The sequence below is a fragment of the Dasypus novemcinctus genome, chromosome 3 (genome assembly GCF_030445035.2).
Source record: "Dasypus novemcinctus isolate mDasNov1 chromosome 3, mDasNov1.1.hap2, whole genome shotgun sequence".
In the NCBI taxonomy this organism is placed as follows: Eukaryota; Metazoa; Chordata; class Mammalia; order Cingulata; family Dasypodidae; genus Dasypus; species Dasypus novemcinctus.
The window spans coordinates 43740547-43761910 of NC_080675.1; the positions used below are offsets into that span (position 1 = coordinate 43740547).

The window sequence follows — 21364 nt, forward strand, 5'->3', positions numbered from 1 at the left end:
AGGTCCGTGTTCAAACCCCAGGCCTCCTTGACCCATGTGGAGCTGGTCCATGCGCAGTACTGATGCGCACAAGGAGTGCCCTGCCACACAGGGGTGTCCCCACGTAGGGAAGCCCCACGCGCAAGGAGTGCGCCCATAAGGAGAGTCGCCCAGCACAAAAGAAAGTGCAGCCTGCCCAGGAATGGAACCGCACACACGGAGAGCTGACACAACAAGATGATGCAACAAAAAGAAACACAGAGTCCAGTGCTGCTGACAACGGAGGCGGACAAAGACGAAGCAGCAAATAGACATAGAGAACAGACAACCAGGGTGCGGTGGGGGGGGGGGGGGGGGGAGGGGGAGGAGAGAGAAATAAATAAATAAATCTTAAAAAAAAAAAAAAAAAGAATTACAAGACTTCCGGTCAGCCAAATGGCAACCTGACTTGCTGCCTACAGAACCTTTGAACAACTAGCAAAAACCAGCAAGACCATGTTCTTCAAAACTTCAGAGAGAAGTTAGGTAGTTGCACTAACTGGGGAAATAAGGAATTTAAATTTTTTATTTTATTTTTTTTTTTAAAGATTTTTTTTTTTGTAATTCCCCTCCCCTCCCCCGGTTGTCTGTTTTCTGTGTCTTTTTGCTGCGTCTTGTTTCTTTGTCCGCTTCTGTTGTCGTCAGCGGCACGGGAAGTGTGGGCGGCGCCATTCCTCGGCAGGCTGCTCCCTCCTTCCTGCTGGGCAGCTCTCCTTATGGGTGCACTCCTTGCGCGTGGGGCTCCCCTAAGCAGGGGACACCCCTGTGTAGCACAGCACTCCTTGCCCGCATCAGCACTGCGCATGGGCCAGCTCCACACGGGTCAAGGAGGCCCGGGGCTTGAACCGCGGACCTCCCATGTGGTAGATGGACACCCTAACCACTGGGCCAAAGTCCGTTTCCCATAAATTTTTTAAATGCATCTTAAAAAATGGTAGTGGATTACAGCTTCCAGTCAATCAAGATGGTGGTGAAAGACTCTAAGGTGCATTCCCCAACAGAATCTTTGAACAACTATCAAAAATTGGCAGAACCATCTTCCACAAAACTCTGGACAACAGTTAAAAGGTTCCAGGAACTGGATAGTGCTAAATCAAGTAAATGCACCTTAAAAAAATGTAGGACTGCATTGGGGAGCAGATGTAGCTCAAGTGGTTGAGCACCTGCTTCCCATGTATGAGGTCCTACGTACCTCCTAAAAAAAAAACAAGGGAAGCAGACTTGGCCCAATGAATAGGGCATCCACCTACCATATGAGAGGTCCGGGTTCAAACCCCGGGCCTCCTTAACCCATGTGGAGCTGGCCCAAGCGCAGTGCTGATGCATGCAAGGAGTGCCATGCCACGCAGGGGTGTCCCCCGCGTAGGGGAGCTCCACGCAAGGAGTGCGCCCCATAAGGAGAGCCGCCCAGCGCGAAAGAAAGTACAGCCTGCCCAGGATTGGCACCGCACACATGGAGAGCTGACACAACAAGATGACACAACAAAAAGAGACACAGATACCCGGTGCCGCTGGCAACAATAGAAGCAGACACAGAAGAACACACAGTGAGTGGACACAGAGAACAGACAACTGGGGTGGGGGAGAAGGGAAGAGAAATAAAAATAAATAAATCTTTAAAAAAAAAACGAAACCAACTCACACTGGTGAGCTGATACAGCTCAGTTGTTGAGTGCCTGCTTCCCTTGTGCAAGGTCCTGGATTCAATCCCTGGTATCTTCTTCAAAAATAATAAATTTTTTTTTTTTTTTTTTAAATTTTTAATGTGGGAGAAACTTGTGGCACCCATGCTGGCCTTTCTCCCATTCTCTCCCCCATGTGGGGTAGAGCCAGCCTGTGAAATCATTGTAGGTCCCTGACCTCATTCTAGAGGGAGCAGAGTAACTGCTATGAATAAACAGCAGTGCCTGTATATCTGAGCCAATCTGTCAGGTGGCAGCATGAAATAGTGAATCAGGAAACTCATCTCTGGCTCACTCTCCCAGAACTTGCCTTACAGTCAGAAGCAGCTTGCTGACAATCAAAAAAGTACAAGCAATTAAGTCACAGCGGCCTGGGACAAATAATTGCCTCCTTGAGATCAGACAACAGAGTACATGGGAGAGGGAGAAAATCTATTTCATAGGGAGTAGAGAGGGCTTTCAAATTCCTACAAACAGGGAGTTCCTAAGGCACAAACAAGGACAAGCCCAGGAGAAGATGGAGGCTCAGAAAAAATGAAGCATACCCTATACTACACAATTCACCTCAGGCTAAACTTCTAGATAGGAAGCTAAACTTGGAAGGAGAGCACCAGCCAAGGCAGAGTCTATTTTCAAAGACTGCAAAGGCATTTTTACCATGTTTTTTGTTGTTGTTGTTGTTAGCTCCTGGCACTAGAGGAAATCTCTGTCATAACACTAGATCACTAGCTCGATATAAACTAAAAGTACAGGAAGTTCAAGGACTAAATCCCAGAGATAACACTTTGATGATGGCCCATAAAAAGGAACAAGGTAAAAATCAAGAAACCATCAATGAAGACTAGGTTTTGGACACACAGGACAAAGAATTTTTAAAAATAATCCTCAATATGCTTAAGGACATAAAGGAAAACACAGAGAAAGAACTAAAGGGGGAAGCAGACATGGCTCAAAGGAAGTGGATGTAGCTCAAGCACCTGGGCTCCCGTCTACCATATAGGAGGTCCAGGGTTCAATTTCCAGGGCCTCCTGGGAGGCAAGCTGGCCCATGAGGAGTGCTGGCCTATGCAGGAGTGCTGGCCCACACAGGAGTGCTGGCCCACATGGAGAGCTGGCATAGCAAGATGACACAACAAAAAGAGATACAGAGGAAAGATAATAAGAGATGCAGCAGACCAGGTTGCTGAGGTGATGCAAGAAACTGAGTGCCTCTCTCCCACTCTGGAAGGTCCCAGGATCAGTTCCCGGTGCCACCTAAGGAGAAGACAAGCAGACAAAGAAGAACACACAGCGAATGGACACAGCGAGCAGACAGCAAGCAGAAAACAATGGGGGGGGGGGGAGGATGGGAATGAATAATCTTAAAAAAGAACTAAAGGACATCAGTAAAGTGATGGATGAATAATATGAGAATCTCAATAGTGACAGAAATTTTTAAAAGGAACCTAACAGAAATACTGGAGTTGAAGACCACAATAACTGAAACGAAATAATTCCTAAGAGGGATTCAAGAGCAAATTGGAGCTAGAAGGGGTAAAATCAATAAACTCAAAGACAAGAAACAGAAATGCTTCAGGATGGAAAACAAAAGGAAAAAGAATTTTACAAAGCAAAGAGAGCCTAAGATATCAATGGTACATCGAGTGTACCAATACACACATTATGGGAGTCCCAGAAGAGAAGGGGCAGAATGAGTATTCAAATAAATAATGACAGAAATCTTCCCAAATATAACAAAAAACATGATTATATACATTCAAGAATCCCAAGAAGCCACAATCAGGATAAATTAGAAGAGAACAATGCCTGGACATTTAGCAGCCAAACTGTCAAATACCAAGGACAATGAGAGAGTTCTGACAGCTATAAGAGAAAAGCAACATGTTAAGTACTAGGGAGTTTCATTAAGATTAACTGCAGGTTTCTCATGAGATACTATGGAAGCAAAAAGGAGGCAGACAACCAGTTCAAAACCTGGATCCTCCTAAAAAAAAAAAAAAAATGCAGAGGACAAAATTCTCAAAGTGCTAAAAGGAAACACTTGCCAACCAAGATTTTTATATCTCAAGATTCCCTTTAAAAAATGATAGGGGAGATAAGATCATTAGCTTACTCCTTTCTCTCGTGGACGATGCTGAGGAAACTTCATTAAAGTCTTTCCTCCCACTGCAGTCATATCCAAGTCAGAGTCTGTTAAAGAGCCTGAACAGCTGTGGAAGCTCTTCAGCAAAGGTTTAAGCTTTGAAACAACTGATGAGCATCTGAGGAGTCATTCTGAGCAATGCAGAACACTCAAGAACTGTGTGGCAATGAGAGATCCCAACACCAAGCACTCCAGAGGCTTTGGGTTTGTCACGTATGCCACTGTGGAGGAGGTGGATGCAGCCATGAATGCAAGGCCACATAAGGTGGATGGAAGAGTTGTGAAACCAAAGAGGGCTGTCTCAAGAGAAGATTCCAAAGACCAGGTGCCCACTTAACTGTGAAAAAGATCTTTGTTGGTGGTATTACAGAAGACACTGAAGAACATCACCTAAGAGATTATTTTGAGCAGTATGGGAAAACTGAAGTAATTGAAATCATGACTGACTGAGGCAGTGGCAAGAACAGAGGCCTTGCTTTTGTAACCTTTGATGACCATGACTCTGTGGCTAAGACTGTCATTCAGAAATCCCATACTGTGAATAATCACAACTGTGAAGTAAGGAAGGCCCTGTCTAAGCAAGAGATGGACAGTGCTTCATCCAGTCAAAGAGGCCAAAAAGGTTCAGGGAACTTTGGTGGAGGTCATGGAGGTGGCTTTGGTGGGAATGACAACTGTGGTCACGGAGGAAACTTCGGTGGTCTGGGTAACTTTGGTGGCAAACAAGGTGGTGGTAGATATGGTGGCAATGCAGATGGCTATAATGGCTTTGGTAATGATGGAAGCAATTTTGGAGGTAGTGGAAGCTACAATGAATTTGGCAATTACAACAATCAGTCTTCACATTTTCGACCCATGAAGGGAGGAAACTTTGGAGGCATTAGCTCTGCCCCTTATGGGAGTGGAGGTCAATACCTTGCCAAACCACGAAACCAAGGTGGCTATGGTAGTTCCAGCAGCAGCAGTAGCTATGGCAGTGGCAAAAGGTTTTAATTACTGCAAGGAAACAAAGCTTAGCAGGAGAGGAGAGCCAGAGACATGACAGGAAATCTACAGGTTACAACAGATCTTGAACTCGGTCAAGCACAGTGGTGACAGGGCCTAGCTGCTATAAAAAAAGACATGTTTTAGACAATACTCATGTGTATGGGCAAAAAAACACGAGGACTGTATTTGTGACTGAAATTGTATAACAAGTTATTTTGGCTTCTGTTCTGTGGAAAGTGTAAAGCATTCCAACAAAGGGTTTTGTGTAGACTTTTTTTTTTGCACCTATGCTGTTGATTATCCAAATGTAATAGTCTGATCATGAGGCTGAATAAAGTTTTTTTTAAGATTTATTTTTTATTTATTTCTCTCCCCTTCCTGCCCACCCCCTGCCCCCAGTTGTCTGCTCTCTGTGTCCATTCGCTGTGTGTTCTTCTGTGACTGCTCCCATCCTTATCAGCGGCACTGGGAATCTGTGTTTCTTTTTGTTGCGTCATATTGTTGAGTCAGCTTTCTGTGTGTGCGGTGCCATACTTGGGCAGACTGCACTTTCTTTCACGCTGGGCAGCTCTCCCTACAGGGCGCACTCCTTGTGTGTGGGGCTCCCCTTCGCAGGGGACACCCCTGCGTAGTATGGCACTCCTTGCGCGCATCAGCACTCCGCATGGGCCAGCTCCACACAGATCAAGGAGGCCCAGGGTTTGAACTGCGGACCTCCCATGTGGTAGGCGGACGCCCTATCCATTGGGCCAAGAATGCTTCCCAAATGTGTCTTTAAAAAATAAAAAATGATGGGCTATTAAGACATTCCCAGACAAAATCTGAAGAACTTTGTCACCACTAGCCCTGGTATATGAGCAATGTAAAAGGAATTCTTCAGACTGAAAGGAAAGGACACTGAACAATGAATCAAAGCAGCATAAAGAAAGAGACTTGATAAAAGAAAAAGGAGAGAAGCAGACGTGGTTTAACTAATAGAGTGTCCGCCTACCATATAGGAGGTCCAGGGTTCAAACCTAGGGCCTCCTGGCCCATGTGGTGAGCTGGCCATGCACAGTGCTGCCATGCACAAGGAGTGCCATGCCACACACAAGGAGTGTGCCCTGCAAGGAGCACCACCCCACGCAAAAACAGCACAGCCCGTCCAGGAGTGGTGTCACACACACACAGAGCTGACGCAGCAAGATGACACAAGAAAAAGACACAGATTCAAAAATATTAAAACTATATTATCTATTTTCTCTGGCCACAATGGAATGAATCTAAAAAGCAGTAAGAGGGAGCAATGGAAAACTCACAAATATGTGGAAATTAAACAGTATACTCTTAAACAACCAATGGGTGAAAGAAGAAATCACAAGACAAATTAGGAAATATCTTGGGGTGAATGAAAATGAAAACACAATGTATGAATACTTATGGGATATAGCAAAGGCAGTGCTGAAAGGAAATTTATAGCTCAGTACACTTACCTTAAAAAGAAGATCTCAAACCAGAGACCTAGCCTCAAAACTGGAGAATATAGAAAAAGAAGAGTAAACTAAAACTAAAATGAGCAGAAGGAAGAAAATAAAGATTAGAGTAGAGAAAAATGAAATAGAGAATTAAAAAAACAAAAGAGACCAATGAAACAAGAAGTTGGTTGTTGTAAAGGATAAATACAGTAAAAAATCTTAGCTAAAATGTCAAAGAGAAAAAAAAGAGATAGGATGTAAATAACAATTTCAGAAATGAAAGGGGGGACATGATTACCAATTAAATATTAAAAAGCATTTTTAGAGAATACTATGAACTATTGTATGCTAACAAGTTAGATAATCTAGATAAAACAAATCCTAGAAGCATACAAACTACATACACTGACTCAAGAAGAAATACAGAAGATGCCAACAAACCAAAAACAAATGAAATTAAATCAGGGAAGCAGATTTGGCTCAACAGATAGAGCGTCCGCCTACCACATGGGAGGTCCAGGGTTCAAACACAGGGCCTCCTGACCCGGGTGATGAGCTGGCCCATACGTAGTACTGAGGCACACAAGGAGTGCCACGCAGGGGTGTCCCCCAGGTAGGGGAGCCCTATGCGCAAGGAGTGCACCCCGTAAGGAGAGTCACCCAGCATGAAAAAAGTGCAGCCTGCCCAGGTGTGGCACCGCACACAGAGTGCTGATGCAGCAAGGTGACACAACAAAAAGAGACACGGATTCCTGGTGCCGCTGACAAGAATACAAGCAGACACAGAAGAACACAGTGAATGGACACAGCAGACAACTGGGGGGGGGGGGGGAGAGGAAGGGGAGAGAAATAAATAAAAAATAATAAAATTATAAAAGAAATTAAATCAGTAATCAAAAACCTCCCAACAAAAAAAAATCCCAGGACCAGATGGCTTGACTGGTGAATTTTACCAAATATTCTAAGAAAAATTAAGACTAATCCTACTCAAATTTTTCCCAAAAAAATGAAGGGGGAGAATCCTTCTTAACTCATTGTATGAGGCCACCATCACCAATACCAAAGCCAGATAAACATATCACAAGAAAAGAAAATTACAGACAAATATCCCTTATAAATATACATGTAAAAAACCCTTAACAAAATACTAGCAAATCAAATCCAACAGTACATTAAAAGAATTATACAACATGAGCAAGTGGAATTTATCTCAGGTATGCCAAAATGGTTCAAAATAAGAAAATCAATGTAGTAAATCACATTAATGGAATGAAGGAAAAAATATATATGATTATCTCGAGTGACACAGAAATGGTATTTGACAAAATCCAGCACACCTTCTTGATAAAAACATTTAGAAAAATAGGAACAGAAGGAAACCTCCTCAACATGATAACACGCATATATGAAAAACCCACAGCTAACATCATACTTAATGGTGAAAGAATGAAAGCTGTACCTCTAAAAACAGGAATAAGACAAGTAGGCCCACTGTCACCACTGTTACTCAACAGTGTACTGGAAGTTATAGCCAGAGCAATTAGGTAAGAAAAAAAAATAAAAGTCATCTAAAGTGGAAAGGATAACTATCTGCAGATTAAATGATCCTATAAATCCCAAAACTCCAAAACAAAGGACTAGAGCTAATAAACAAATCCAGCAAAGTAGCAGGGTACAAAATCAACATGCAAAAGTCAGTAGTGTTTCTATATACTAATAACGAAAAATAAATCTAAGAAATCAAGGAAAATTTCATTTACAACTGCAATTTTAAAAATTAAACATCTAGGAATAAACTTAACCAAGGATGTAAAGGACTTGAATATGGAAAACTATAAAACTTTGCAAAGACAAATCAAAGAAGGCCTAAATAAATGGAAAGACATTCCATATTCATGTATTGAAAGAGTAAATATTATTAGGATGCCAATTCTACCCAAAGCAATTTACAGAGTCAACACAATCCCAATCAAAATTCCAATAGCCTTACTTGCAGAAATGGAAAAGCCAATCATCAAATTTATCTGGAAGGGTAAGGGGCTCCAAATAACCAAATCCACCTTGAAAAAGATGACTAAATTTGAAGGACTCATACTTTCTGACTTTAAAACTCATTACAAAGCTATAGTGATCAAAATACTATAGTACAAGCAAAAGGACGGACATAAAGACCAATGGGATTGGACTGAGAGTCTAGAAATAATTCCTCATATATATGGCTAGTTTATATTTGACAAGGGTGCCAAGTCTACCCAGAGGGGAAAGAATAGTCTTTGCACAAATGGTGCTGAGAAAACTGGCTAGTCATATGCAAAAGAATAAAAGTGGGCCCCTAATTTACACCCTTTACAAAAATCAACACAAAATGAATCAAAGACCTAAATATTAGAATCAGACTATAAAACTCCTAGAAGAAAATGTAGGGGAGCATCTTCAGAACCTTGTGCTTGCCAAAGTTTTTTTTACACTCTATACCAAAAGCATGAGAAACAAGGGGAAAAAATAGATAAATGGAACTTCATTAAAATTAAAAACTGTGCATCAAAGGTTTTCATCATGGAAGTAAAATGACAACTGTGACAGTTTAAAGCTGGGTGGATCCCAGAAGATCATGTTCCTAAAGCTAATCTACTTCTGTGTGTGTAAACCTATTGCAGATGGGACCTTTAGATTAAATTCAATTAAGGGACCTTCAGTTTGATTAGATCACTTCAGTAGGGCATGAACCAGGTTGGATCTTAAATCTCTTACTGGAGCCCTTTATCACCTGAGGAATAAAAACCATAGATCCAGAAAAAAAGCTGCAGAGACAGAGAAAAGCCTTCAGAAATTAACGAACCTGGAAGAAAGAATAGCCACGGAAGGAACAGCCTGAAGCTGAAGGCAAGAGGCCCACAGGAAAGGGGAGAGATGAGCAGACCAGCATTTTGCCCTGCCATGTGCCTGATCACCCACAGATGTAACTTGGTGAGAAAGCGGTTCTGATTTGGACACTTTAACAGCCTTAGAACTGTAAGCTTTTAACCTAATAAATCCTATTTTAAAAGCTAACCCATTTCTGGTAGATTGCTCCCAGAAGCTTTTAGTAATCTAAAACAATAACCTACAGAATGGGAAAAAATATTTGGTAACTGCCTTACCCTTAAGTTGTTTAATATCCAGAATATATTAAGAAATCCTACAACTGAACAATAAAAGTACAAACAACCCAATTAAAAGTGGGCAAAAGACTTCGATAGACATTTCTCCAAAGAACATATATAAATGACCAATAAGCATATGAAAAAATGTTCATCATCAATGCAAATTAAAAGCACCATCAGATATTATTTCACACCCAGTAGGATGGTTACTATTTAAAGAAAAAATAGAAAAAAAAACAAGTGTAGGCGAGGATGTGGAGAAATAGGAACACCCATTCGTTGTTGATGGGAATGTAAAATGGTACAGGTGCTGTGGAAAACAGTTAAGTATAAAATTACCACACAGGGAAACGGACTTTGGCCCAGTGGTTAGGGCGTCCATCTACCATATGGGAGGTCCGCGGTTCAAACCCCAGGCCTCCTCGACCCGTGTGCAGCTGGCCATGCGCAGTGCTGATGCGCGCAAGGAGTGCCGTGCCACACAAGGGTGTCCCCCGCGTGGGGGAGCCCCCACGCGCAAGGAGTGCGCCCCTGAGGAAAGCCGCCCAGCGTGAAAAGAAAGTGCAGCCTGCCCAGGAATGGCGCCGCCCACACTTCCTGTGCCGCTGACAACAGAAGCGGACAAAGAAATAAGACGCAACAAATAGACACCAAGAACAGACAACGGGGGGGGGGGGGGGATTAAATAAATAAATAAATCTTTAAAAAAAAAAAAATTACCATACAACTGAACAATCCTACTTCTAAGTATATACCCAAAATAATTGAAAGCATGGACTGGAACAGATATTTGCACACTGATGCTGATAGCAGTATTAATCACAATTGCCAAAAGATGGAAGCAACCCAAGTGTCAAAGAAATGGATAAACAAAACGTCCTTCTCAGTTGTTCTGTTCTCTTCAGGCTGTAGCCTATCAGGCGAATGGCTCATCTCTCCCCAGGAACCCTGGATCAAAATTGACAGAGCTCTCTCTCTCTTCCCATCTGTCTTCTTGAGTGAGTGTTCATTTATATAGGCCCACCAAGGAGGCAGGGACTCGACCTGTGTCACGCTTTACTTATGTGGTCGAATCAAAGCCCTAATCTTAACAGGTAATTTAATCAAGGCATGCAGATGAATCTAATGCAAACAAAGGGTATCACACCCAGAGGAACAGATTAATTTACAAACATAATCTTTCTCTTTGGGGGATTCATAAAATAATCTCAAATTGTCACAAAGAATATCGAACAAAATTTTAAAAAGACAGAAATACAAAGACAAGTAAATACTACAAGAGATGATCCTGGATGGGATCTAATGGAAGAGAAAAGGCTCAAAAGAATATTATAAGGACATGAAAAAATTGGAATAAAGACTATGAGCTTTTTATCATATTAAATTTCTTGAACTTCGTAACTAATGTAGTTACATAAATGAAGATCCTTTTTCTCAGGAGATGGATATGGAAATATTAAGTATCCAATGAGCATGATGCATACAACCTAGTCTCAAATGTTCAGAAAAAAGACTTAGAAGTAGACAGAGAAATGTATGTATGGATGGATGGATGGATGGATGGATGAATGGATAAAATGAATTGGCAAATGTGGCAAAATGTTAAAATTGGTGGATGTGGGTAACTGGATTAATGGGGTGTGTTGGCTTTCTGTTATTTTTGCATCTGTCCTGACATTTGAAATTATTTCAAAATTAAAAGTTTAAGGAAAAGCAATCTAATAAGTTAAAAGTTACTCATCATCATTACTCACCTGGGAAATATAAATGTCATGCCACTACACACTGACCATAATAGTGAAAATTTAAAATTTCTGACAATATCTAATTTTGACAAGAATACAGAAGAACTGGAACTATCACACACTGCTGATAGATGTAAATTGGTACAGCCACTTTGAAAAACAACAACCTAGCAATTCTACTCCTAGGTATACCCAAAAGAAGTAAGATCATATAGTCATTAAAAGACATATAAGAATACGCACAGCAGCTTTATTCAAAATAGTCACTAGAAATAATTCAAATATCCACTAACATAAAAACAGTGATTCATTCATTCAATGGAATACCACACAACAATAAAAATTAAGTACTGCTATATGCAAGAACATGGATGAATATCACAAGCACAATGGTGAGTGAAAAAAAGTCATTCCATTTATATGAAGTTCAAAAATAGGCAAAACTAATGATAATCGAATCTAATAACATAATCTGATGATAAAAATCAGAATAGTGATTACTTGGGGAGAAGTTGGTACTGTCAAGCAAAAGGCATTAAGGAGGCTTCTGGAATACTGGAATGTTCTACATCTTCATGTGAATTTATAAGGGTCTATACATAATGAAAAATCATCATGCTGTATAACTAATATTTGTGCATGTTACTGAATGCATGCTATACCTCAATTTTAAACACTGGGGTATTTCAAATGGGTGTTCAATTGTGTACACACATGAGACAAATCTGACTACTACAGAGGATATACTGTGTAATTTTTAAAAACTTTAAAAAAAAACAAGACTAGGAGAAACATGGTGTAATTTTTAGCCTATCACTATAATTTAGATATGTACCCTTAAAAAAGTTTTTAGTTTATGTACTAAAGTAGATTAGTACAGATAAACCTTAATGTTCTTTCTGAGTCTTTGAAATAAACTACTTAATTAAAAAATCAAATTGTTGAATTTTAACTGCCACATAGTCACCTAGGATCTGAATTTAACAAAACTGAGTTAGCTCTTGTAATTCTAACTCATGAAGGTTAAAATCAGATACTATATGCTGCCTTTTATTCCAAATCACTATGAAACTGTAGGCAGGCCAAAATCAATTTGTGGGGGGTTATTCTCTGTTCCTGTAACCTTTTCTTCTGAGTTTGTTTAACTGCATATCATATAATCTGAGCAAACACAGAAAACACTCACTCTTGTCCCTCAGATGACCTTTGTGACACAAGAAACAAAAGTTACCTCCCTCAGAACCAAGACTACAAGGTCAGGGAGACATCAGAAGCAAATCAAATACATGCAAGAGGGCCTTCAATGAGGAAGATTTAGCCTAAACATATGGACAGCTCTATAATTAATCAATTAGACTATGCCAAATCAAACCTCCCCATTTCTGTTCCCACTTCTCACCTCCCATTTTCTTAAAATCTCCCCTAATCTCAGATCAGGGAGACAGATTTGAACCATGGCTCCTGTCTCCATGCCAAACACCCTTACATTAAAACTCTCTTTTTTCAAAGTTCCAATGTCATAGTATTGGCCTCTGTCTGTATCAGGCAGCAAGTTCTTGCTCAGTAACAACTATACCTGTATTTATTTATTTATTTTTAAAGATGTATTTAATTCTCTCCCTTCTCCCTTTCCCCCGAGTTGTCTGCTCTCTGTGTGTTCTTCTGTGACTGCTTCCATCTTTACCAGCGGCACCGGGAAGCTGTGTTTCTTTTTGTTGTGTCATCTTGTGTCAGCTCTCCGTTGGCGCCATTCTTGGGCAGGCTGCACTTTCTTTCACACTGGGCGGCTCTCCCTATGGGGCACAATCCTTGTGCACGGGGCTCCCCTACGCAGGGGACACCCCTGCGTGGCAGGGCACTCCTTGTGCGCATCAGCACTGTGCAGGGCCAGCTCCACATGGGTCAAGGAGGCCCGGGGTTTGAACCGTGGACCTTCCATGTGGTAGGCGGACGCCTTATCCACTGGGCCAAGTCCGCTTCCCTATACCTGTATTTAAGTTCATCCACTTAGCCTAGACATTCTGACACCACCCCTTCAGCAGCCAAGAAGACTGACAGCCAGATTACCTTTCTTTTCTTTTCTAAGAATGGTTTATTCATTTTCTAGGTCCTACTCAAACACTATCTTCTTTAAAATGTCATCCCTCCTACTGCCATTCAGTCAAAATTAATTGTTGCTTTCTCCATGCACCCACAGCATGTTGCTTGTACTTCTAATATAGCTCTTCTTTCAATCTTATTTTAATCAAATTATAATTACTTGCTTCCAGGTATGCAAGTGGTCCCTTTCCAGAGAAAGGATATTTCCACTCAGCCAGCTAGATCAACCAAATCAACCCTAAAAACCAAAGGGTAACAGACAGCACAGAAACATCACCTTTGCATATGAGTCTATGTTAATGGTGGCAAAGTGAAATAAAGATACTAAACCACCCCTGCACCCTACTCAAAGCAGGCAAGATTACAATGAATATTCACAATACTGAACTAATTCAAGTCCTTACTTTACCCTTTTCTCTAGTAATATAATGAAATATCCAAAAGCATATGGCTAAAAAAGGAGTAAATTAGGCCTGTTATGAAGAAACAAATTATTAAAATAATAAATTTTTATATTCATAAATGGTTGGGGCAGAGGCAAGTGTAGTACTTGGACACTATATATCCAGCACCCCTTTTCCGTTCACTGACGCTGCTCTTGTCCACATACATACAACATAACTTCTATCCCCTGATCAAAGATTATTAGTCCAAGACAATCAAATTTTTCTTTGAAAATTTTTCAAACACAAAAATAAAGTCTGTCTCTCTCTGAATGGCTAAAATGGTAATTTGTAAACAACTAGGAAGCTGTCGATGGGAATGTTTTTTCCAACATGGAAAAGGAAGATCTGAAGAAGAGAAAATGAAGGGGATTTAAAATGTGAAACAAAGATGAGAAACAGTCCTAAGGGCCCCAACATTGAGTTCAATATTCCTAAGGCCTCATCCTGTATTTCGGTAAGACAATTATCCCAATATTGTTATAATAAATATTCCCTTGTATTAAAGCTAATTCAATTTAAACTGTTGCAAGCAAACAATTCTGTGATAGACTGTAACTTTTGGTGATTCCTCCTTCGGTAACTTGGGGCTGAACCTGTGACTGTTTTGACAGGGAGAATAATGACAGAAATGAAGCTGTGCCAGTTTGGGACCTAGCCCTTAATTGACCTGGCATCTTCTGTTTGCTCTCTCTCACAACTCTTGGTCTTGGAATATTCCTTAACCCAGCCATCATGACATGAAGCAAATGAATCAGCCACATGCAGAAACCCACATACAGGAGAACCAAAGCTCTGGCCAACAGTTCCAAATGAGATCCCAGTCAAGCTTCCAAATAACTGTAGCCAAAACATAATTCCACTCATAACACCCAAAGCAGAACCACCCTATTAATTCACAGAAATATAAGAGATATTAAATTGTAGTTTAAGTTACTAAGTTTTGTGGTGGTTTGTAACACAAATTCTAACTAATACAGAAGTTCAATTTATATGCAAGTAATTCTGAATTAGATTTTTCTCAAATTGACTGTGTCTTAAAGTAAGGGCCAGCAAGATATGGCCCACAAGTCAACTCTGGTCTTGTTTTTGTAAATAAAATTTTTGTAAATAAAATTTTACTGAAGCACAGTTGTGTTCATTTACATATTATCTATGGCTGCTTCATTACACAAAGCTGAATAACTGTGACAGAAATCTTACTGTCCACAAAACCTAAAATATTTACTATCTGTTCCTTTACAAAAAAAGTTTGGCAAACCAAACTTACAATACTAAACAAGTACTTAACAGAACTTGGCAAGTGTTTTAATATATAAACAACTTAAAGCGTAATACTTTAAAACCAAACTCTTAGGCTTAAAGAATGACATTATAAATATTTAGTAACCTAACACTACACAGCACATCATGTGCTACCTATTGAACTGGGCTGTACTGTATGTTAAAAAGGTAGGATATGGCCAGGTTAATATATCATTGATGGACAGGAAAACAACAGTATTAAAATCAGGTCTTGGGGGAAACGGACTTTGGCCCAGTGGTTAGGGCGTCCGTCTACCACATAGGAGGCCCGCGGTTCAAACCCCGGGCCTCCTTGACCCGTGTGGAGCTGGCCCATGCGCAGTGCTGATGCGCGCAAAGAGTGCCGTGCCACGCAAGGGTGTCCCCCGCGTGGGGGAGCCCCATGCGCAAGGAGTGTGCCCGTGAGGAAAGCCGCCCAGCGTGAAAAGAAAGAGCAGCCTGCCCAGGAATGGCACCGCCCACACTTCCCGTGCCGCTGACAACAACAGAAGCGGACAAAGAAACAAGACGCAGCAAATAGACACCAAGAACAGACAACCAGGGGAGGGGGGGTGGAATTAAATAAATAAATAAATCTTTAAAAAAAAAAAAAATCAGGTGTTGGGAAACGGATGTGGCTCAACCAATTAGGCAAGATGATACAAAAAAAGGAGACACAGAGGAGAGAAAATAAGAGATGCAGCAGACCAGGGAGCTGGGGTGGTACAGGACATTGAAGGCCTCTCTCCCACTCCAGAATGTCCCAGGATCAGTTCCTGGTGCTGCCTAAAGAGAAGACAAGCAGACACAGCTAATGAACACAGAAAACAAACAACAGGCATGGGGGGGGGGGAAGATTAGAAATAAATCTTAAAAAAAAAGTTTTAATTAGCACTCAAATTGTACTTGCTTTCTCTTTCTTTCACAAGTTTCTGCATTTGTATTAACATTTGCAGCATTAGGCCAATGCAATTAGCCATGATGCTGAAGTCTCAAAGTACAAAGAAATAAATAAGTAAAACTATTCATGGGAAGTGGATATGACTCAGGTGACTGGGCTCCTGCCTACCACAAGGGAGGTCTGTTCATTTCCTGGAGCCTCCTGGAGAAGAAAAGCAAGACAGCAAGCTGACGTAATAGGCTGGCACGATGGGCTGACACAGCAAGATGGCATAACAAGGAGACACGAAGAGGAAACACGAGACAGACAACAAAGCAGGGAGCAGAGGTGGTTCAAGCAATTGAGTGCCTCTCTCCCACATAGGGGGATCCCGGGTTCAGAGAAGAGAAGCAGACACAGAGAGAACACAACAAATGGACACAGACAGCAAGTGCAAACAATGAGGTAGGGGGATAAATAAATAAAATAAATCTTAAAAAAAAAGCAAAACTATTCATTATAGTAACACCCAGTCATCTTCAATGCCCCAAACCAAAAGTGAAAATACGTGTTCCTTAGACCTTCATTTCAAGCCTAAATGAAAGTAATATCATACATAATTCTTAACAAGGCTGTTTATGTGATTCCCAAGATATAGTAGATTAGAAACTAGAAGGGAAAGGCTAAGTATATAAAATTACAGCTAAAAGCAAATATTATATAGAACTATTCTATCACACCCCACAAAAACAGATACTCGTAACAGAGTATAGAAATAGAAACAGAATTTGACCAAGATTTAATTTGATGAAACTTAAACTTACTTCTCCTGGACGGCAAGTCCCTCAGGTCCTTACACTATTCGGGTGCCTGAGAGGCTTCTAACTAGACAGTACTTTAACTTCCTCTTCCTGCCATGCCTTTATAGACTCCAGGTTTCTTTAATTATTGCAAAGGAAATTTTCAGAACCAAATGGTCCTAAAGGCAACTGCAGTAAATCACTCATCTGTAACCCCTTTACTCTCTTCCAGTGCTTTTCCACTAACCCACAGTGGGCCCTTAAAATGCTTGTTGTCCTTTGTTTCAATAGAATTGAGCTACCATGATAGCTATGAATAAAGTCTTCCTTGACTATTTCACATTGTCCAGTGCAATTTTTTCTTCAACAAATTGCTAAGAGAACAGTCATAACCACCGAACCTTGAGCAATGTACTTAACCTGTCTAACTTCTCAGTCTGTACAAGGAATAACATAAAAGGTTGTGAGAATTAAATAAAGTGTACAAAGTGCATAGAGCATATAAGTGACCAATAATGTTAATTATAATTATTTGAACCTAATTAAACAAAAATAAATAAACTACATCCAATATCCTCTATCTTAGAAAGAAGGAAATGTGTAAAGTTTTAAAAATGTGTCAAAAATGGCTTGACATAGGCAGATTTCACAAACTGCCACATTAAACTAAGTATCAAACAAAAGTGCTCCTGAGAGCTCTAGGGACATTTGGATACCACAGAAGCCACACAGCCTCATGAAATAAACACCCCCTCAGCAGATCCAACCTGGAAATATAAATGAAAATCTATTTCCCCAATATAACATAGTCATATGCTTTTATAATTCCCTAATCATGATTCTTCTACTCCTTTTATTTGAACCTAAAATCTTCAATGTACCTCTTAAGTATATTTCTCAGAGACTTAAAAGGATTCTTCTACTCCTTTTATTTGAACTTTTTATTTGACATTTTAAGTTTTGAACCTAAAATTTGCAATGTACCTGTAAATTATGTTTCTCAGAGTTGTGACCAACTCCTACTCTCCAGTTCTTCACGCTTGTCCTGGACAACTAATAGAACGATAAGATAAACCAGTCCCATCCCCAAAAACAAGGAGTGTTAGAGGTTTCTCTCTTACAAGATTTATAGGGAAACGGACTTGGCCCAGTGGTTTGGGCATCCGTCTACCACATGGGAGGTCCGCGGTTCAAATCCCGGGCCTCCTTGACCCATGTGGAGCTGGCCCACGCGCAGTGCTGATGCGTGCAAGGGCAAGGGTGTCCCCCGCGTAGGGGAGCCCCACGCACAAGGAGTGCGCCTGTAAGGAGAGCCGCCCAGCGAAAGAAAGTGCAGCCTGCCCAGGAATGGCGCTGCCCACACTTCCCGTGCTGCTGACGACAACAGAAGCAGACAAAGAAACAAGACGCAGCAAACAGACACAGAGAACAAACAACCGGGGGGGGTGGGATTAAATAAATAAATAAATCTTAAAAAAAAAAAAAAGGAGCAGGAGAAAACCTTTAAAAAAAAAAAAAAAGATTTATAATGATTAACTGACCCCAAGGTTTACAATGGTTAACCAACAATGGCGTGCATTCCTGTGACACACAATGGCCCCCCATCCAGAGCCTATGTGTTCAGACACAGTTCATTTCCTCACAAGAATAAAGGAGCCACATGGCACCACCAACCCCTTCCGCATCCCTAAAATTCACTATCCCTAGCCCACCACACCCTAGCCATCCCTATTGGCCCTCGGGTCTTACCCAAGCCCCAACTCCCTCCCACTGACTAAGCATTTTCCCACCTATAGATGTACCGTATAAATTCATGACTGCCACTGCCAGAGGCAGGCTGAAGTCTCTCTTCAGACCCTGGCCATGACAGCAAGGGGGCTGAAGTCTAATCTTTAGATCCCCTCCATTGTGAGAGCTTCCCAATAAACTTCCTGCCCACAATCATGTCAGTCTCTGTGTCCCAGTGAGCACCTTTTCTCTAACAAGGAGTATCTTCAGTTGCAAACAAAACAATTCCTTTCCTCTGCCCCATAATATCTATGTCCCTTCTCAGACTGAAGCAGACAGAGTGGACACTGTCCCAAATCCCTCTAGACTGAGGAATGAATAAAAATAAGGGTGGAGTGTAACGACAGACCAAAGCAGACTGTTATTGTAGTACTCATCTTCTGTTAACAGAGTAACTTTTAACATTGATATAAAAAAAAAGTTGTAACCAAGGGTTAAAAATTAACAAGTAATTATGATTGCCAAATTATTATATAGATGCTTTATATTATAAAATAGCAAAAGGTTAATACCTGAAATTACTCACAAGCTGGCTAGAGTGGAACCAACCCTCTAGCCAGCTTACTCTAGACTTAACCTCACCTTTGTGTATGCTTGCTATTGTGACAGTAATTCTAGGTTGAGCTCACCCTTGGGTATGCCTACTATTTGGATGGTAACCACTCCACCTTCTTCTGTTTAATATCCATATGGAAAACCTTGTGACTGACCTCTACTCTTTGCTTTCCTATCTCAGAAACTTGATATGAAACTCTCAGAAACTTGAAAATGATTGTACCTTTGTAACACCTCCCTGGTTTGAAGCCAATCACACTTGTTCAACCCCTTAATGTTTATTAATGAAGGAACCTGTGTCCAGCTCCACCCCAATTATTCATTAGCACCCTGATATTATGAAATATTAAAATTTCTGCAGATCAGAGAGGTAGTTGGGGCCAGGAGGCCACTGTATTCCATTGCTTACACAACAAGTAAAACTCTTTGAACCCCAGGTGTCTCAGGAATTAGCTTTAAAGACATATTGGGAGGAAGGAATCTGCTTTTGCTCAGTATCCAAGTAAAATGGCTTGACATGAAAACAGTTTTGTTGTTGGTTCAATTAAGCTGAATTTAGTTAAATTAGAAAGGAATTTGGTCTACAGAAAAAAAAAAAAAGTTTGGTGAAAGTCCTGGCTCCAGAGGGGAGTGACAGCCTTTACATCCTCAGAATTTCCCTGACAGGGGTGTTTTTGTTATTCATGATGGGCCCAGAACCACAGGCACTAATGAGATGACAGGGTGGGGCTAGTCACACCAGTAGTCTTAGGGTGGGAGGCTAGCCATACTTGGAAGAACAACTCTGATTTGGGGGTTGGGACTTAGAGCTAAATCTTGTCAACCCAGCCTTCTAGACATCTGGGAAGGGAGAGAATGTAGACTGAGTTCAATCATGCAGGTACTGATTCCACCAATCATGGCTACAAGAGGAAACCCCACAAAAACTTGGGACACTTGACGTTCAGGGGAGCTTCTAGGATTGATAAAACACATCATACTCATATGTCCCTTTTGGTTTCTTATTAGTATTCCTTACACTATAATAAAACTATAATTTTATGAATAGCCGTTGATCAGATGTGGTGGAGGCATGAGCACCCAAAATTGGGACTGGTGTTAAAAAGGCAATTTTGTAGAGTTGCCCTTGACGTGAGAAGTCTAAACTAACTCCGGGTAGACTCAGAAATGAATTGGATTGAATTTCTGCAGTATTTACAGATGATGTCAGAAGTTTCAGAAGTTTCTGCAACTTACATAGTTATCTAGACCAAAAATAATATATAGAAGCACTTTCTTTATTCCATGAAATGCAACATAAATGAAGATTAATTTGTCAATATACAACTTGACTGAATAATGCTTTTATGTTAGTGCTAGAATATAAACTCCAAGAGCACTAGAACTGTGTCTTACTCCCTATTGAATAAAGCCCTACTTTAGCACACAGCTGGCATGCTGAACACTGAATATGTTATTTCATGTTTCTCATATTAACCCTACAAGGTAATTACCCCCATTTAAAGCTAAGGAAATAAAATAAAATAAAATATGGTTGAGTATCTTAAAAGTGGTAGGTGTGGTAGAACTTTTGACTCCTATCAGTGCTATTTTGATGATCACAATTAATCTTGAAAATAAGTGTTTTCATAATTTCTTTTACTTAAATTTTCAAGTTTCCATTTTTTAAGATGACATTAAGTTTGATCTCTCTAAAAATAATCCTTATGTAGAGTGTGCCCACCAACTAAGAAGCAATATATTAAGTTTGATATATTTCAAATACACAGAATTATTAATATCATCCTTTTACCAGGAATAAATATATAGCTTTTCAAAAATATTCAACCACACTCCCTCTATCCTGAATGGTAATTTTAGTAATAGACAAAATTTTAGTTACCTAAATGTTTCTGGGGAACTGCTTCTTAAACTATAATATAGATGCACATCATCCATTTTTTTTTAAATATTAAATGCCTTCTATGTAATTACTTCATTAATAGGTGCTATGATAAAAGGACGCAAAAGAAATAAAGAAACACAGTCATCTTCTAAAAGATCTTTAAAATCTAGTTTGAAGAAGATGAGTATACATAAAGCTACTAGCAAAGTTCACCAAAGTGATACATGAAGAGGAAAGAAACTAAAGTTATTGAGTATGTACTCCAAAACAAGATCTATACATGTGCAAGGCATTTTCACATACATTATCTCAGATAATTCTCATAACACTAAGTAGATATTGCCATTTTCAATTTTGGAGAAGGAAACAAATTCAGAGATATTAAATGATTTCTCAAAGTAATGGGCAGATCAGGGTCAGAAATCCAAGTCTGTTCAACTCTAAAGCCCTTTAAAGA

General features: G+C 40.3%; 1 protein-coding gene and 1 pseudogene across 22 annotated transcripts in view; one reads left to right on the forward strand and one right to left on the reverse strand.

Annotated features, from left to right (window-relative positions):
- GPHN (gephyrin) overlaps positions 1–21364 on the reverse strand; it is an 801248-nt gene that overhangs the window by 770631 nt on the left and 9253 nt on the right. The gene's annotated exons all lie outside the window — the stretch shown is intronic.
- LOC139438115 (heterogeneous nuclear ribonucleoprotein A1-like) lies at positions 983–4905 on the forward strand (annotated as a pseudogene).